The 19,456-nt window shown below is 38.4% G+C and overlaps 1 long non-coding RNA gene across 8 annotated transcripts in view; it reads left to right on the top strand.

Moving 5' to 3' along the window:
* The window catches only part of LOC145518748 (uncharacterized), a 228,610-nt gene that overhangs the window by 87,837 nt on the left and 121,317 nt on the right, over window positions 1-19,456 (top strand). For 2 of the 8 annotated variants that reach the window (XR_014063255.1, XR_014063254.1), the window contains exon 1: window positions 1,542-1,749. The exons of 3 other annotated variants lie outside the window; for them this stretch is intronic. This is a non-coding gene — a long non-coding RNA (uncharacterized LOC145518748). Of the gene's footprint in view, window positions 1-728; window positions 963-1,541; window positions 1,750-6,910; window positions 7,115-19,456 lie in introns of those variants that run through there. 3 more of the 8 variants (XR_014063250.1, XR_014063249.1, XR_014063257.1) reach the window with 3 other exon arrangements.

The following is a 19,456-nucleotide window of genomic DNA, read 5'->3' as shown; positions in this document are numbered from 1 at the left end:
AGAAGGCAAATGTTAGGTTCTGGATTAACCTCATGCTGCTATATCATGAATAAAGAAGAATTTGAACAAAGGTCACATAATTCCCAGATGCCACCACCTTTGGAGTCAAGGAGCCAAGGTGACATGATACTTTAACTAACCTTTGGGAGGATGAACAGCCAGTACGGATCAGGCCTCGCTGTGATAACAAGAGAGCGAAGAGCATTCTTTCAGAAGACGGAACCCTGGTCAAAGGCTGGGGCCATTGCTGGTCACGTCCTGTTTGGCAGGTGATCCTGTGAGACCCATCTTGATTCTTCAACTTCTCCCCACACAGGTCACTGAGAGGTGGGACAGGGTGGGGCCCAGAATCAGTGAGACATAATCTGAAAGGGCTTGGTCACTACGATGCCCTCCATCGACCCCCCCGCCATCTGAGGAAGGATCCTGAGCTACACAGTGACCTGCCTGACACAGTGTCAGGACGTGTGTGGGGCACACAGGAAGACGGCCATGTCCTTGTCCATTGACCCCCAGTGATTAGGGCTCTGGCTCAAGAACGTGAGTTTTGAGGACGTAATTCAGTTGGAGGGCTGGGCAGTTGTCCTGCCTTTCTCCCATCTCATCTCTCCACAGTTCCCCCTGGCTGGCTTAGAGGGTACCGAGAACACTTCACAGCTCTTTCATCTGATTCTTTCATATCGATGGACAGTCCTCCCTCTGTATCCGAAATGGATTGTTTTCCAGGCCCTCCAAGGGATACTCCTATCTGAAGAGATTCTCAAGTTCCCTACATAAAATGCTACAGTATCCAGTAAAGGCTCTGTGTCCTCGGATACGGAACTCTTGGATCCGGAACGCCTACAGTCAAACATCCATATCCTCTCAGACAGGCTTTCCTTCCAACAGAAAAGCTTTTACAAACATTTTGGTGAAACATAACAAAACTCTCTACCCACGGGACAAACTGATTTGGAGATCTGGTAGGAAGCTGCTCGCCAGGCCTGAAGCAGAATCACATTTTCTTCCATACTGTCCCACAATAGCCAAGTCATACATGAGTTGGACAACTTGTGGTTAAAGCAAAGAGTTTGACGGGAAGTTAGCTGAAATGAAGAGAGCCTCACAAGGCTTTGCTGCCAGGCCGCCTGGGGTTGCATCCCCGGGCTCTGGATTTCCATCTGTTTCCTTGTGTTTTAAAACTCCTCCATTTCCCCACCAAGAGCTTAGAATTTCTCTTACATCATCTGGGTTGAATTTTAGACCCAGAATCTTCCTCTTCACTCATTTCTTTCTAAAATACCTGATGGCTGAGCCAATCAAGTTTCCAAAGTAGATTGACACATTTTTAAGGCTTCCCAGGTGGTGCTAGTGGTAAAGAACCCACCTGCCAATGCAGGAGACTTAAGAGACACAGGTTCGATCCCTGGGTTGGGACAGGTTCGATCTCTGGGTTGGGAAGATCCCCTGGAGAAGGGAAATGGCAGCCTACTCCAGTATTCTTGCCTGGGAAACACCATGGCCTGAGGAGCCTGGTGGGCTACAATTCATGGTGTCACAAAGAGTTGGTCATGACTTAGCAACTAAACAACAACAAAAAGATAGCTTAGCTCTTCTGTTTTGTCTTTTTTTTCCTGATGTCCAAGAAACTTTTTAACATCTTCCTAATGAAATGAGCAAACAATCATCTATTTTAGGGATGAAAATAGAGAAGGTGAGAAATGAGATGGCTGGCTTAAAACCATGTCATTGGAGCAAGGAAATTATTTGGTAAGTGATTTTTGCCACAATCAAAAATAACCTTTGCCTTTTCTTGGCTTTTCCATGTTAATTTTTTTTTAATTAATTTTTATTGGAGTTTAGGTGCTGACAATGGTGTATTAGTTTCTGTTGTACAGCCAAGTGAATCAGCTACATGTATACATATATCTCTGCTTTTTTGGATTCCCTTCCCATTTACATTACTGCAGAGCACTGACTAGAGTTCCCTGTGCCGTATAGTACGTTTCCATTATCTATTTTACACATAATCATGCATGTATGCTCTGTATTTTATATATAACAGTGTAATTTCTCAGAAAGATAAATTAAGGAAACAACTCCATTTGCCACTGCAACAAAAAGAATAAAATACCCAGGGATAAACTTACCAAAGGAGGTGAAAGACTATAAGATACTGATGAAGGAAATCAAAGATGACACAAAAAGATGGAGAGATATACCATGTTCTTGGATTGGAAGAATCAATATTGTGAAAATGACTATACTACCAAGGAAATCTACAGAGTCAATGCAATCCCTATCAAATTACCAAGGCATTTTTCACAGAATTAGAACAAAACATTTTACAATTTTTATGGAAACACAAATGACCCCAAATAGCCAAAACAATCTTGAGAAAGAAAAATGAAGCTGAAGGAATCAGGTTCCCTGCCTTTAGACTATACTACAAAGCTACAGTAATCAAGATAATATGTACCAGAAAAAAAAAAGAAATATAGATCAATGGAACAGGACCAAAAGTCCAGAGATAAACTCATGCACCTAAGGCTGCCTAATCTATGACAAAAGAAGCAAGAATATACAATGGAGAAAAGATAGTCTCTTTCTTTATGTTTTGAAAGAGAACAGTGCACTTAAAATTTTGTTTTATTTGAGGTAATTATGTGTGTATTTGGGTTAGTAGGGACAAAACATTATTGCAAGAAAAATGTTTTAATACAACTTGACATAAGTTAACACAGTGCGAAGAGCGTGTCTCACTCAATCATCGTATTTTGGGATTGAAAGGGATTTTAGAGGTGGTTTTGTTTCACTTCCGTGTTTACAGATGAGTGAACTGGGTTGCTGTGTCTTTCCTCTAGTAGGTCTCACAAACTAAGATGTCCTGACTTTCACGGAGGGCTCTATTCCTGTCCAAGTTTTGATAAGTGATTACGTCACAGGATGGCCTAATAGGTATTGTCATGTTGCTCTGGCTGCTTGGGAATTCTAGATGTGTGTACAAACGCGGTTCACTAATACCTGATGCGAAATCCGAGTGCCCTAAAGTGATTGTTTAATGATGGTCCTTTGCTCGCTTCAGACAGTGAAATGAACACACATTTCTGGCTTCATTTAATAAATCGCCTTCTTGAGGGCACTAAATTCTGCTCTTCTGGGAAAACTCATCCACCTCACGTGGGTAAACTGTTGGCTTCTTCATGAATTACGTTGTTTATTCACGATTCATAAAATGAGTAAGCCCTGTTTTGTGTTATTACTATTATCACAAATTGAGGTAGACGTCCCTGAAGATTGGAATGATTCTTACTCAAGTGGGTGTGTTTCAGCACAGCTTAATGTAAAGGGAAAAAAGGTTGGTCAGACAGACATGTTAGATTTACAGTTAAGTAAGCGTATTTAACTGTGGCAACTCTGAATACTTGCCTAATGGTGGAAAACTAGTAGTCACTGTGAATGGTTCAAAAATGAAGGGGCCCATTTCCTAGTTTACAGGTAAATGTTTCTGAGTTTTAAAAACACAGAAAGTGTTATCAGTCAGAAAAATTTGTACTTGTGCCGCGTATATTCACCAAAAGTATATTCTTTTTTACCTGTATGTCATTACCTTCCTCGTTGACCTTTAATTCCTGCAGAGGTCAAATTTCCAGGTAAATTATTGCTATGTGAAAGTAACTTTTAAAAGAGACCTGTCAAGACCTAGATTTATGAAAAGTCAGAATGGAGTTTAAACAGTGAGAATTCTGTTGAGTGTTCTTTATTTTCTTTTCTGTTTTTCAAACAAAATTTTCTAATTACTGTAGTCTAAACTGGTTGTATTAATGATTCTATTTTAAAAGTATAGCTATAATTCAGGTTGTTTGAATTATTAAAAAGGATTTAAAAAATTTTTAAAAATATAGCTATAATTTTAATGTATTTTTTAAATCTATTAAAAATGGATAATTTTTAAATTTACTTTTTAATAATTAAATATTAAATAACTATTTTAATCTATTTTAAAAGTATAGCTATAATTCAAGTTGTTTGAATTATAAAAAAAGGATTTTTTCCTTTCTTTTGATTCTTCCCACCCTCCCTTCTTCCCTCCCCCCCCTCTTCCTTTCTTCCTTCTATTTTGTCGGACACAATCTATGTGAAGAAGTACTGCAGTACTTATGTACTGAAGAACTGAAGAAGTTCTAAAAAAAAAAGTAACTCTAAGTATTTCAGTGTATGAAGAAGCAGAAAAGGTACCTGTATTGTAAAATTTTTGCAATTTGATTTGGTTCTCTCAAAGCTCAGTTATTCTTTTTGTTTTCTTGGCTACCATTTTATTCAGTAAGTATATCCTTCAGTAACATAAACTGTGTCTAGTTAGTCCGTGAGTTTCTTGAAACAGTTGGTGTCTAAATAACTTTATTCTTGGCAGAAGAAACTTCCTGTTTGAAAAAAAAAAAAAAAACAGCTTAAAAGGTCTTATAAGGAAGGCTCATAAGACTTCTTGGAAATCCAGCAGTTCTTACAAAACATTTTCATGTGTTTAGTACAGACGAATTAGGAGCATATGGGTTACATTTTCCTTAAAATGCACGTGGTTTTTAAAAATTAAAGGGTAATGTTCTTGGCAAAATAGGTTTTGCCAAACCCAAACTGTTTAAAAAATTGTTCAAGATGTTCAGCAAGGCCAAAAGGCCCGAGGCTTCCACAGTCCTAATAATAGAATCAATCAGGAAAACCAGAATGAAGTCACTAAACTCATTTTAACAGTCTCTTGAAATAACCAACAAAAATAAATCTCAATGTAGTAACAATCACAAGCAATTAGAATATAATAACTTTTATGCTCATACTGAATAAAACCCCAAGCTGGTAGTTAAAACTGTGCTAGGAATTTTGGAAAGTTGGCTGGGTCCTGTGCTTGACTGAGATAATTGATTGCATCTATAGAAATGGCGAAGAAACTAGAAGGGATTACACAGATAAAGTACTTACCAGAAATAATTTAAGAATTTTACCATGGTTGTTTAAGGAACAGAGGTTTATGTGATTGTCTAAAACCTGAGCATTCTTCAGGAAAAAGATGCATGCGAAGGCAATGACCACAAAAATTTCATTAATCTGGCATGGAGCATGGCTTGTCTTATCTGGAGAAGAGTTGATTAAATCGCTAGTGGTGTTCTCAGAGATGATGAGATGAAACAGGACATTGGACCAGAGGCTGTGTATGTATATGGCAAGAATCAATTTGGGGTAATGTCAGCTGTCAGAAGGGAAATCCAAAAGGAATCCAGGCTCTCCCCATGAGTATTTGCTTCTCAAAGGGACTTATTTTGAAATGATATCTTGGTCTCACACATAGTAGGGATTTGGTAGAAATGTGCCGATTGGATTTGGTTTCTTAGGAAAATCTCTATATTCTTTATTTATGGACTTCATTTTCCAGGCATGACCTACCTTTGGGCATTATGAATAAACCACTAGGGTTCCCTCTGCTGGCTGATTGTTTTTTTTTTCCTGTTTTAAGAAAAATTACTGTAAGGCACAAAAATTCTTTTTAAATGTTTTTTTATTGTAACTTAGACTTTACATAATCATCTCCAACTAAAGACAGAGACATGTCTAGCAGTTAAGCCAGTTGAGCCAATAGCAAGAAGGTTATGGGTCCCTTCCAGTTCCCTCCTCTCTACTCCACCCTGCTGAGAAGATTCTAGCTACTAGATCCCTTGGGAACAGGGCAGACTGTATCAGCAGATATTCGCTTGGGATATAGACTTTGTAAGGCTGATACCCTGGTGGCTCAGTGGTAAAGAATCCACCTGCCAGTGCAGGAGATGCAGGTTTGATCTCAGCTTTGGAAAGATCCCTGGAAAAGGGAATGGCTACCCACCCCAGTATTCTTGCCTGGAGAATCCCATGGATAGAGGAGCCTGGTGGGCTATAGTCCATGGGGTTGCAAAGAGTCAGACACGACTTAGCGACTAAACAACAACAATATACTACATAACAGTTTAATTTGTCTCCCTGCCCCCATTTAGATTATAAATCACTCAAGGGAAGAGACTATATGTTGTCTATTTCTCTGTATTTCTCACAGCATCTAGCATAGCACCTTATATATCAGAAATACTCAATGAATATTTGTTGAGTGAATTAAATTCATGCATAAAAATGTGCACATATAACCCTTTTGTGGAAGGACAACGCTTGCTGCCTCTATTTAAATGGGTAAAAATAGCACAAGAAATGAAGTTAAAGATTCTTGCCACTTTCTAGTTGAAGCCTCTGCTGTTTGATATTAGTTAAAAGATCCTTTTAACTGTAAGGGAATAAAACCCCAACTCACATTGACTTAAGTAAAAATAAGTGAAATCGGGGTTGTGGGGTACTTGTTGGCATATGTTGCTGCAATGCCAGGGGTACTCTGTATGCATGTGTGATTGGATCCAAAGGTGAGGAGAATGGCAAAAGCAGAAGAGCTTTTATCTCCACTCGACTTTCCTGTGTGAGTGTGTTTCCAGGCAGGCTTTGCTTATAAACTGGCAAAATGGCTTCTCTCTACCCATGTCCTCTAACTTAGTAATCACTGGCTGAAAAGGAACTTCTTTTATGATAGTCCTAGTGAAAAGTCTAGGGCTCTGTCTTACTAAATAACTTCAGCCTGTGCCTGTCTCCAGACTGACTAGTGTTGACAAGGGCATGGAATCTGTTGGTTAGGGCTGGGTCATGATTCCATGTGGCTGGTGGGAGCATGACTGTAGTGATGGAGGTTGGGAGAAGGGGGTTTAGATGCTCAGAACTGCTTGAGCTGAGAGAGCAAAATCCAGTTATTGTTAACAGAAGGAAGTCAAAAGCAAGACATGCTCACTGTGTTGGTAAAATGCATAGGAAAAAACCCCCAATTTTCCCATAAATTGACCATCTTCACATTTCTATCATTAAATTTAAGGAAAAAAAACCACCAGGAAACAGAACTTCAGAATCCAAGCTTCAATGTTATTACTTGGAAGATCAGTTGCAACAAAACTGAAAATACTTTGAAGATCATAAAGGGCTATACATATGAGAGCTGCATATATAAAAGTGGTTTTTAGTGGCTTCTCTTTTATTATTTTTCGTGTGGCACTGTAATAAATTCAAGTGATCAAAAAATGATGCCTCTTTCATGATTATCTGATAATTTACAGAAAATATAGTCCCATATTTGAAATGAAAGGGTGGTTATTCTGTGTGTTACAGTAGTGTTGAAACATAATTTTAAAAGAGGTAATAATGAACCTTAGAACATAGAACTACTTGATACCTTGCAATTTACTGTTAAAAAAGTATGTGAAGTACATGCATAAATATGACACATAAATATAGAAAATGAATATAGAAAATTTATTGTTGAATATCACCTATTTCAAGCATGTTAAATTTGGGAAATAGAATATGGAGTCAGCTGTGGAAGGAAATACATTTTGCTTGATTTCCTGTTACCACTATTTTATAAAGAAAAAAATTTTTAATTTATTTGGCTGCACAGGTGTCTTAGTTGTGGCACACAGGATTTTTAGTTGCTTGTGTGATCTAGTTCCTTGACCAGGGATTGAACCCTGGCTCCCTGAATTGGGAGCACAGAGGCTTAGCCAGGGAAAAGTGTGTCCCAATCCCTACTCTGTGACTAGTTACCTGTCACCTTGGATCAAGTCACTAAAACTCCTTGGGCCTTGTTTCGTAATCTGGAAGTTGAAGAAATTTAATTAGATGCTACGTAAGGCTGCCTCCAGCCCTGAAATTTTATAATATGTGAAGGCTTTGAAAATGCCAAATTATAAAATATCATGTATTTTTGGAGCAGATATACTCCGATTAAAAAAAAATCAAATACCATGTATTTTGGAAGTGAACTAGTTAAACTGCCAAGGGAAGTGGCACTTTTTATTTTTCCCCAAATGAATCCTTGCATCTAATATGACTACTACTTGATTCTGTCCAAAGTGTTCTGGGGAAAACCAGGATAATTATGTGGATATTTCTTTTGAAAGGTTTAAATTCCCAGATTTCCAAGATCACATGGATGATCTTGGTCAGGAAGTTTGATTAAGCTTTTCTCTCCGGTAGGAATACAGTTCAAGAGCAGGACAGGATTACTACAAGTAATGCATCTTGGCCAATTTCAGAAGCACATGGATGGTCATTTGGGATTGCATGTTATTGAACTGGCGAGTTCTGGCAAGAGCTACTTCCAGGTCCCAAGGATCGCAAAATGCCATGACTCCCTTTCTGTTGCCATGATCCTCTCTCTCCAAAGATAGGTTGCAAATGCACAACACTTCTTGAGAGTTATATGCTTTTCCCCCACAATCTAATTGATTCTACATGCTGCTTTCCAGACACAAGCCTTTGAGAACATTTCCCAACCGGAAAAAACAATAATAGGAATGGCTAGAAAATATAATTAATATTTCTGACTATTAATGCTGGAGGAAGATGTCTAATGGGTTGCAGATTTCTTCCTATTGGAGTAGCGTGACCGTGACCGATTGAAAAGGAAACCCTCAGTCGCTGTTGCATTTCCTGAGTTCCCTTCCATCAGGACAGGGCCCAGGCGTGGGTGATGGTTGCCTGGTGTTCTGTGTATGGAAAGAGAAATGGTGTGTGTGCAGGGAGGGGTCTCTGTGATTGAAAAGAGAGCAGAGTTCTTTAAGCCATTATTAAGAAAAAGGCAGCAAGACTCCACTCGCCTTACTAACTGTTAAATATTTCTGGCTGTCTGCCAGCATCCTTCAGTATTTCTTTGAAGCCTTCTTTTACTTACTGCAGTATAGTAATTAGAATGTACCTTTTCATCTTTGCTTAAACACTCACACACACACACACATAACACACTAGTACGTTTTGCTCTGACATATGCTTGCTCCAACACTCCTTCTGAGACCACAGACTACCTTGGGGAAGGGTCTCGGGGTGGGAACGGAAGGACTAGTTCCTTTCAGGGTCTTAGTTTCTGGATCTGTCTTTAAATTTTACCCTCATATTATCTTTGTTAGGAAGTTTATATATTGGGAGCCAATTAGATTTTACAAAGAAATTTCCTCCCTGAGGGTAATTAAAAAGTGAAATAAAACTCACCTTATCTGGTGAGACAAGGAGACGAAATTTTTTTGCTTTCCAATTTGGCATTTTAGCATTGTATCTGAATATAAGACATTTCTTTTGGAAAGGTAGAAGTTAAACTTTTTTTTTTAAAGTTAAGTACAATGTCGTGAATGCCTCTGGACAAAACTATAGATGCATATTATAAAAATTACTGAGAAATCTCTCTCTCAAAATATGGTCATGACTTTAATGACATTGATAATATTAATTTTATTTAAAAAGCCCCAACCATGTCATTTCTTTTATCTCTCCTTTCTCTCCAGGCTACTAAAAATATTTAAACCAGAGTCACTACCACCACAATAAGAAAATCTTAGGAAACAAAAACTTCCTTTCTGATAGAATATTGAAGCTTCTAATGTTTGGATTCAATTCAATTGAGAGTCCATGTGGGAAAATAAATAAATACTACTGAAGATAAAACAAAAAATGTATAGAGGAGAATATGATTATCTTTTTTTTTTTAAATGTTTTTTGATGTGGGCCATTTTTAAAGTCTTTATTGAATTTTTTAGAATATTGCTTCTGTTTTATGGCTTGGTATATTGGCCATGAGGCATGTGGGATCCTCTCTCCCTGGCCAGGGATCAAACTCACACCCCTAGCGTTGGAAGGTAAAGTCTTAGCCACTGGACTGCCAAGGAAGCCCCCATGATTATCTTTCGATTATACTTGACTTTCTCCTTCCAGCCTATAATAGAATCATGTTGATCCCTAAACGCATTCTGTGCCAGTGATGGCAAGTCTGACTTTTGTCGTTAGATGACAATCAGGCCCACATTGTTAATTACTGTGCTTGTTCCAAGAAGATGTGAGAGTTCAGCACATCTCATGGCTTGAAAGAGAGTGACTCTAGAAAGGCTATTACTCTGAAGGAGAAACTCCTGCTTTCTCTCCTCGCCCATGCGTATTCAGGTGTCTGAGAAACAATCTGGTTCTCTTACACAAATAAATAAGAAAAGTGCAAGGACATCTTTGGTGGAAGGAGAATACCCGAAAGGAACAGATCAGGGGGAGTTCCAGGCTATAACTCTCAGATTCTTCTAGGAAACGATTGCCAGCTTTCTTCAGAGTCCCAAGGTCTTCTAAGGGGGCCACGTTTTAACAGAGTTAATTGTAGCTGTAAAAAGTTGCTCTAAGAGGCAAGCTATAGCACATTTGATTTGGTAATTGCAAGCAGTGGATTTTCCACCAGCAGGTGGAGGGATGCTGCTGCGAGGGTGGGCTTGCAGGCCCGGGGTCAACATGCTGACCTTTGGCAGCTGGCTGGAAATCAGCCTTTTATTGACATGTTTGTGTGTGTGCTCAGTCGCATCCGACTCTTTTGAAACACCATGGACTGTAGCCCACCAGGCTCCTCTGTCCGTGGGATTTTCCCGGCGAGAATACTGGAGTGGGTTGCCATTTCCTTCTCCAGGGGATCTTCCTGACCCAGGGATCAAACTCACATCTTCTGCATCTCCTGCATTGGCAGGCAGATTCTTTACCACTGAGCCAGAGGGCAAATCCCAATGGACATGTCTGTTAATATCCATTTTCTCTGGCACCCAAGTCACTAAGTTTGTGGTTTTCAAATTCCCAAGATGATTGGTTGTGATCACCAAACTCTCTGCTGAGACTGGTGGCATTGATTATGATGAGATAGGCATGGGGGCTGCATTTTTGGGTCTGACAGTGTCTCTACCACACTTGCTTTCATGTTACAGGAACAGGGCTGATGTGGAAGTTCAGGTGTCTGGAGCCGTCACTGACCATCCACAAAGAATGTACCATTCTGATAGATGTACCATTTGGTAGAACTTGTGGGTTCGTACACTGTGCTTGAATCTGACCATCCACCAGGAAGAGTGTGAGAGATCATGATGAGAGATGCCAAGAAATTAAAAATTATTTTCATGTTTAACTTACACAGAGAAAACCACCAGGAAAACATTGTTTTTAGCTGTAAAAACAAAATGAAAAGCAACATTCAGTTGCCAACTTTGGGATCTGTTTATACTTTAAAAACTATTTTGGTTAATAGTTACTTTTAGCCAACAAGAATATTAGGATGTTAACATTTTAAGGGCAGATAAACAGCTTTAAAGATGAATATTTTAAATTAAAATATTTCTATGAAAGTTTCGGTTTCCATCATTTTGAGTAAATTAAGAACCATCTGGGTTGTGGCTATGTCAGTGCTTTCTACTGAAATCACGTTAACAAAATAAGCCCTAAATATCAGGGGACCAGTGGCTCAGATAGTAAAGAATCTGCCTGGAATGTGGGAAACCTCGGTTTGATCCCTGGGTTGGGAAGATCTCCTGGGTGAGGGCATGGCAACCCACTCAAGTATTCTTGCCTGGGGAATCCCCATGGGCAGAGGAGCCTGGTGGGCTACAGTCCGTGGGGTCGCAAAGAGTCGGATACAGCTGAGTGACTAAGTACCACACATCAGGAGACTCAGTTTATAAGTAGTCCAGGACTCAGATTCAGTCCTTTCTGATCTCAAAACCAATTTTCTCCCCACCATCATGTATACATGTGTGTAGATACATGCAGTGTATATTGTGTGCTGCTGAAATTGATAGGCTAACATTTTAGTTTGAATTTTTACATTTCCGTGTGTGTGTGAGGTTGATCTATAACTTTCTTTGCATGCTCTCTTTGTCTAATTTGATATCAAGTTTGTGTTAAGGAGCTAACGGTTTTGTGGATGAATTCTTATTTACCACTAGTTTTGTGTTATTTCATTTTGACTCACATGGTTGTTTATTATTTTGTTCCTAGGTTTTTCAGCTTCATGTTATTCTTTTTCTAGTTTTTTCAATGGAAAATTTTGTTACTCTTTTCCTGCAGTTATCATTCTTATTTCTTTTTTTCTTTTTAAAATAAATTCTTTTTTGTAAGTTATTACTTTAACTTCATTTTATAATATTTTTTAAACGTACCTTCATTGTTTTGTTTTATTTATTTCAAGTTTGAAATATTTTATAATTTCCACTGTTGTCTCCTTTTTAAGCTAATGAGTTATTTAAAAGTCTGTTTAAATTTCCAAATATGTGGGGAACTTTGTTTTTTCATTACTGAATTCTGTTTTATGTTTCTTTGTCAGAGAATATGATCTTTGTGATGTTTTCTAAATTTATGTTTTAATTTATGACCTATTGTATGGCTTATGTGTTCTGTAAATGTTCCATGTGAGCTTGATAAGAATGCATATGTTTATAGTTAGTTCAGAATTTATTTACATATATATTGTATATGCAAGTTTATCACAGATAAATTGTATTATCAATATTCACAATTTTATTGTGCAAATCCTCTGTATCTTTAATATTTTTCTCTGCTTCTGAGAGAAATGTGTTAAAATATCCTACTGTGACTTTGTCATGATCTTTTCCCCCTCATAATTCTGTTATGTTTTTTGCTTTATGTTTTTCGCTTTATGTTTTTCAAAGTCATATTGTTCAATGTGTGACACTTAGAGTATTACTTATTTTGCATTAATGTTTTCTTAACATGAAATTATATGCCAATGATTTTATAATATAGTGACAAAATAAATTAGCATTAATAAATAGTTATAGTTAATTAGAACTAATTAGGATTTGCCTCTTAAATCTTTCTCCATTCCTTATGTTTGCAGTCTTTCTTTTTGATTTTGAGTTTTAAATATTCAATCCAGTTTGATAATCTGATAATAAGTGAATTGTCTTTTTTACATTAATCCTGATTACTGATATATTTGGATTTCTACCATTTTATATTCTTTGCCTCTTTTCCTCTCCTCTTTCTGATTTGTGTTGGTTTGTTAAAATTTTCTACATTCTCTTGTTCCCCATCTTGTAGTAGTTTAAAGCTATTAGTTGCATCTCTATTGCTTTTTACTTTTTAAAATTGTTTATGTCTGTTGTTTATCCTTAATTTTTAGCACATGCACTTAACTGTAAAATCTTTAACAAATTCCAAAATTAGTCAATAACTCTAATTACCTCTCAAACACAACAAAGGACTTCAGTATTTTTTGACTCTCCATTAAGCAACCACTTCAATTTTGTACGGCTGTATAGTCTTCTATTTTAATTAAAAAGTAGAAGCAAATATCGTGATTATTTATTAAAGTATTGTTTTTGTGTTAGACGCTCAGTCCTGTCCAACTCTTTGTGACCCCATGTACTGTAGCCCATGAGACTCTTATGTCCATGGGATTCTCCTGGCAAGAATACTGGAGTGTGTAGCCATTCCCTTCTCCAGGGGATCTTTCTGACCCAGAGATAGAACCCAGGTCTCCTGCATTGCAGGCAGATTCTTTTACTGTCTGAGCAACCAGAGAAGCCCTTATTAAAGTATATTATTAATTCAACTTACCAGCTTATTGTATTGATATCTATCCTCATCTTATTTCTTATGTCCATTTTTTTCTTCTGTATGAACTTTGCTCTGGAGTATCCATTAGTAGAGGCTTCCCAGGTGGCTCAGTGGTAAAGAATCCATCCACCTTTGAAGGGGGTGCAAGAGCCTTGGGTTCGATCTCTGGGTGGGGAAGATCCCCTGGAGTATGAAACAGCAACCCACTCCAGTATTCTTGCCTGGAAAATCCATGAGCAGAGGAACCTGGTGGGCTACAGTCCATGGTGTTGCAAAGAGTAGGACATGACTGAGCACACACACACACACACACACACACACACACACATCCATTAGTAATAAGGGTCCATATGTTATCTATCTTTTTATTCCAAAAGGACTTATTTGGGCTCACTCTTGAATAAGGCTTATATATTAAACCTATCACTATAGTTATTTTCCATCAGCATTTGAAGATTCTGTTTTATTATTTTCTGGCATTTGTTGTGCTGATAAGGAGCTTATAAACAATAGAATTTATTTCTCACAGTTCTGAAGGCTGCAAGTCCAAGGTCAGGGTGCCAGCATAGTCATGATCTGCTGAGAACCCTCTTCTGAGTTGCAGACTGCAGACTGCAAACTTCTCATTGCACCTGCATGTGACAGAGAGCTTGTGGTGGAGAACCCACCTCCCTTGTTGTTCCTATGAGGGCACTAATCCTATTCGTGGGAGCTCCACCCTCATGACCTGATTTAAGCCTAATTGTGTTCCAAGGCCCCAGTTTCTAATACTATTACATTGGACAGTAGAATTTCAATAGATGACATTTAGAGGGACACATTCAGTGCATAACAGTGTTGTAGATATTTTAAAGAAAGATAATATACACTATGATACCCCCAACAGAATGGGTAGATAGAACATGTGCAGACTACATATTCTCTGAGGCTCAATTCATGTCAGTGTTTGTTCCCACACTGCAGAGAATAATCTCCAGGGTATAGTTACAGTTTGTAATGGCCTAGAAGTAAGTTTCCATGACTAGCACCTGGATTTTTGACATTGCAGTTGTCTCTCTGAATTTCTAATAACAGAGGAAAATTATCCTTGGACAGCTACTGGAATTTCTTTGACAACATCATATTCTTTCTGAAACTCGGTTTGTTAAAAACATATTCTTGAATATTTGATATCATAATCTTTTCAAATTTTATTTTTTCTGTTAGAATATTAAATGATACATTTTATTTGATTTACATTTAATACAGCAAAAGATTTTCATAAACATATGTAAGAAGTAAAACTTCTTAATGAAAGTGCTTCAATTATTCTGCTGACTTAAAAAGCCACTCACTGAGGTGAATATTGTCATAAACTCTTTTCTGGAGAAATTTTACAAGTGCAAAAGCTGTTAAAATTATTAAAATTTCCTCTCAACTTCTGTTATTTCTGAAGCTATTTTGAATCCTGAGAACAACCATACTATTGAAGCTAGCTCCTAAAATGTATAAAATGCATCAGTTACCTGTTCAAAAGAAGAAAGGTCTAACATAATTCTTGCACTTTCTATCTATTGCTACTCCCTTTTCTTGTATCTTTCCTTCCTTTTAAGAAAAAAAGAAGTGTCTTGAAACAAATTGTTTTGTTAACACATTGACCATACTCCTAGCCTGGGGTTAGAGTATAACTTCAGAAACGATAATAACTAAGACGATCGTCTAATTTTACTAAAATAAAACTGAAAATGTACATCCACAAAATCATCTGCAAGGCTGTGTGAGGTGCTTTTGTGTCTGTACTTTATTCTGAATGACACTGTAATCTACTAAAGTTCCTCTCTCGATTTTTCTCTTTGCAATCTGGAAGAACAGATTCACCAGTGATTGTGCTCATTTATAAAAGCATCCGAAACAAAATTGAACCCCAAGGCTGATAAGCTATAAAGATGCTGATCAGATCTGAGCAGAATGGACCATGCTTTGGGGCTTGCTAAGCTAAAGATGGTTCTAGAAGACTGATGGCTTTATAGACACAATTACAAACACCATGGCTCTGTCAGATGAATGGAAATGTGTGAAATATGGGGCTGGCCCTTTATTAAGTAAAGAATGACATTTTGTAAAATACTTGCTAAGATTTAGTTATTTTTTGGAGGTAATTAAATTCACAGCATTCTTCTGTAGAAGTCATAATCCAACAATTGCACAAGAAAGAACAATCCAATACTATACATATAATAGTTCTACAAAACAAAGACTAATTGATTTTTTAATGGCTCAAACTAAAAGGGATGAGCCTTGTCAAATTTATATAATTGTAATTCACAGCCAGTAGAAGTCATAATCAATAAGAAATTAGAGATGTTTGTTCTTTCCAGAGTTCTTCTCCAAAGAGAGGTTGGATATAAGAATTATTTTCTTTGTTTTCCAACCCACAAATAGCTAAAAATGTAATTACACTCAGGCATATATTAAAAATGAGATTGACCTTTAATTTGAATGTAATTCATTTATCAAGGATGGAGTTTGTTCAGAAGACCAGGCATAGATAGATTTGCTCTTGGGGATTATATCCTAGCAAGCCTTTGTGATTTCTCAGATTCGTAGTTTATAAGTAAGACCTTGAATTTTGCATTTCTGGAAACATTTTTTTACCAAATAAAAATTGTGTTTATTGATAAAATGAGTAAATATGAGCACAAAATTAGAGTTTCCTGGATTCACCAGATTTTATTTCATAATTCTACTGGTGAGACAAGGTTGAAATCTATTACAGTAAGTCCCCTACATACGAACCTTCAAGATGCGTACTTTCAAGGAAGTGAACGTGTATGTCAGTCCTTGTATGGCAGTTGTACTTACTCTACTATGGTACTTTTCAAAGTACTGTACTTTAGGATTAAAAATGTTTTCTTTACTTTCTTTGTTTTTTATTTACATATTATTTGTGTAAAAAGTATTATAAACCTATCACAGTATGTACTATATAGCTGATTGTGTTAGTTGGGTACATCGGCCAGCTTTGTTGGATTTAAGAACAATTGGACTTATGAACACACTATTGGAACGGAACTCACATGTATGTAGAGAAGTTACTGTATCATTATCTGGGGTGACCTCGTTCATTTTTCCTGCCCTTAGCTCCTCTACGGAGAAGCTTTATGCTCAGCTCATCCTGCATCCCCCAAATTCTCATTGTTTCTCTCTGCTGCTGTTCTGTCTGATTTTTTGCAGCCCCATGAACTGCAGCATGCCAGCCTCCCCCCGTCCTTCACTATCTCCTGGAGTTTGCTCAGACTCATGTCTGTTGAGTCAGTGATGCTGTCTAACCATGTTGTCCTCTGCCGCCCTCTTCTCCTTTTGCCTTCAATCTTTCCCAGCATTAGGGTCTTTTCCAATGAGTTGGCTCTTTGTCGGGTGGCTAAAGTATTGGAGATTCAGCTTCGGCATCAGTCCTCCCAATGAATATTCAGGGTTGATTTCCTTCAGGATTGACTGGTCTGATCTCCTTGCAGGCTTCCACTAAAATAAACTCACTCAGTTTCCTTACATGAATAATAATAGCTTCCTTTTGTAGTGATAAGTAAATGAAGGTAGAATCATCCAGGTCCTTGAAACAATAAAAATTAACAAATTTTTATCATTTCAGAGAATACTTTGAACTAAGGAGAGAAATTTGATCCATTCTAGTATATGCCTGAAAGCTTTTTTTTTTTTTTTTTTGAGAGAGAGATTAACCTGTTTTACTGATATGCAGTGGGCTTTCCTGGTGGCTCAGATGATAAAGAATCTGCCTGCAATGCAGGAGACCTGGGTTTGATCCCTGGGTTGGGAAATCCCCTGAAGAAGGTCATGGGCAGCCCACTCCAGTATTCTTGCCTGGAGAATCCCATGGGCAGAGGAGCCTGGCAGGCTACAGTCCATGGGGTCTCAAAAGAGTTGGGCACATCTGAGCGGCTAAGCACACAGCATGTCGATATGCAAATTTAATTTGAATTTTTTAAATGTCAGAATAAGAATATCTAAGATGGACTGACCTCTTATATTTCCAAGGCCCCAGGCAGGAATATACAAAGAGAAGTCCACATAGTCTGTGTTTAAATATTTAAAAGTCATAAGTCAAGCTAACAAACTCTCAAATAAATACATTCTACTGTCTCATTTTGACAAATACAAGTTATAACACCCTAGCAGTCCAAATTTGAGTCTGAATTCTGGAACCCCGAGGAGCTCTGTGTGGTAGCCCAATGCCCAGGGGGAATGCGCATGAACTTCTGGCCTATAAGCACAGTCTCCTCCCTGTCCCTGCTGGCTTGCTCTGCAAAGTCCCACAGGCACAGGGGCGCAGATGCCAGGCTGTATCCACATTCCACATACACCTCAAGCACTTACTGACCTTTTAGCTTTCCCAGGTGGCTCAGTGGTAAAGAATCCGCCTGCCAATGCAGGAGGCACAAGAGACGCGGGTTTGATCCCTGGCTTGGGAAGTTCCCCTGGAGGAGGAAGCCGCAACCCGCTCCAGTATTCTTACCTCAAAAATTCCATGGGCAGAGGAGCCTGGTGTGCTGCAATCCATGGGTTTGCAGAGTCGGATAGGACTGAGCAACCAGCGCACACACACACACACACACACACACACACACACAGACCTAGAGGTGTGTACACTAATGATGAGGTGAACTTTGGTGGGAAGAGGTCAGGAGTCTGGAACGTGAGCTCTGGGCCCCAGGAGCAGGGACTTCCAGTAAAACAGGTGCCCGGAGTGTGATCTGGAGGTGGGTGAGGACTCGTATCCGAGACCCTATTTTTTAAAAAAATTATTTATTTTTGCCTTGCTGGGTCTCCATGGCTGTACATGGGCTTTCTCTGGGTTTCCTATTGTGATCCTTCTCTTGTTGCAGGGCAGGGGCTCTAGAATGCGAGCGCTTCAGTAGTTGTGGCTCACGTGCCCAGTTGCCCCGTGGCATGTGGGATCCTCCTGAACCGGATATCAAACTCCTGCAAAGACGGGGAGATTCTTAACCTCTGGACCACCAAGGAAGTCCCACCAAGTCCCTTTTGGTCCTCCAGGCTTCTTGCCCGCAGGAGTGTCACAAACAGAGAAAGTGTAGGAAAGGATTTTCTCTTCCCCAGATACAGAGATGACGTGAGTCTAAGTTCTCTGTCACACACTAAAGTACGGGATCCAACTCACACAAGACGTGTTGTCCGTTTTAAGTCCGTACATTTTTGTAAGGATTTTGAAAATCACTTAATATACATAAATGAAGAAACTTAGAGGTAATCCACATCTAAACTGGTGGGAAATTAGTTCGGGGCATTACTTAAACAATTTGGATATGTAAGTTTTTCAGTGATACTTAAACTACCTGCAGTTTGCTAGGATTAGGGGAGTTTACAATAAAGCTGTAGTTTAAATTTGAAGGGGTATGTGGTAGACAGAAGGATTACTTCCACTAGAAGTCCACATCCTAGTCTTTGGAGCCTGTGAATATATTGCAAAGAGGAATTAAGGTTGTGGATGGGATTAAGGTTGATAATTAGCTGACCTTAAAATAGGGAGATTACCCCATATTAGCCAGGTAGTTTTGATGTAACTAGAAGGAATTCCAACAGGGGAAGAGGGAGGCAGAAGATGAGGCCAGAGGGAAGCGATTTCAGATCCTAGAAGGACTCAATTTGCCATTGTTGGTTCTGAAGATGCAGGAAGGGGTCAGGAGTCAATCCTTGGGTGACCTTGGAGAAGTGGACAGGCTTCTTCCCTAGAGCCTTCAAAAAGGATTGACAGCCCCACAGCAACTAGAGTTTTTAGTCCACTGAAACTGATGCCAGATTTTTGACCTCCAGAACTCTAAGATAATAAATATGCATTGTTTCAAGGCATTGACTTTATGGTAATTTATTACGGCAACAGTACAAAACTAATATGGGGACGTCTCAGCCCCATGTGGTGCTTTGAAAAGCTTAGAATGATATTATTTAAAGCTCCTTATTAGTATTACTAACTTTTCTTATTATTATT

Source organism: Giraffa tippelskirchi, chromosome 8 (assembly GCF_054371585.1).
Source record: "Giraffa tippelskirchi isolate mGirTip1 chromosome 8, T2T-mGirTip1v1.2.pri, whole genome shotgun sequence".
In the NCBI taxonomy this organism is placed as follows: domain Eukaryota; kingdom Metazoa; phylum Chordata; class Mammalia; order Artiodactyla; family Giraffidae; genus Giraffa; species Giraffa tippelskirchi.
The sequence above is the reverse complement of the archived record's forward strand: the minus strand, read 5'-3'. Positions and strand labels throughout refer to the sequence as shown.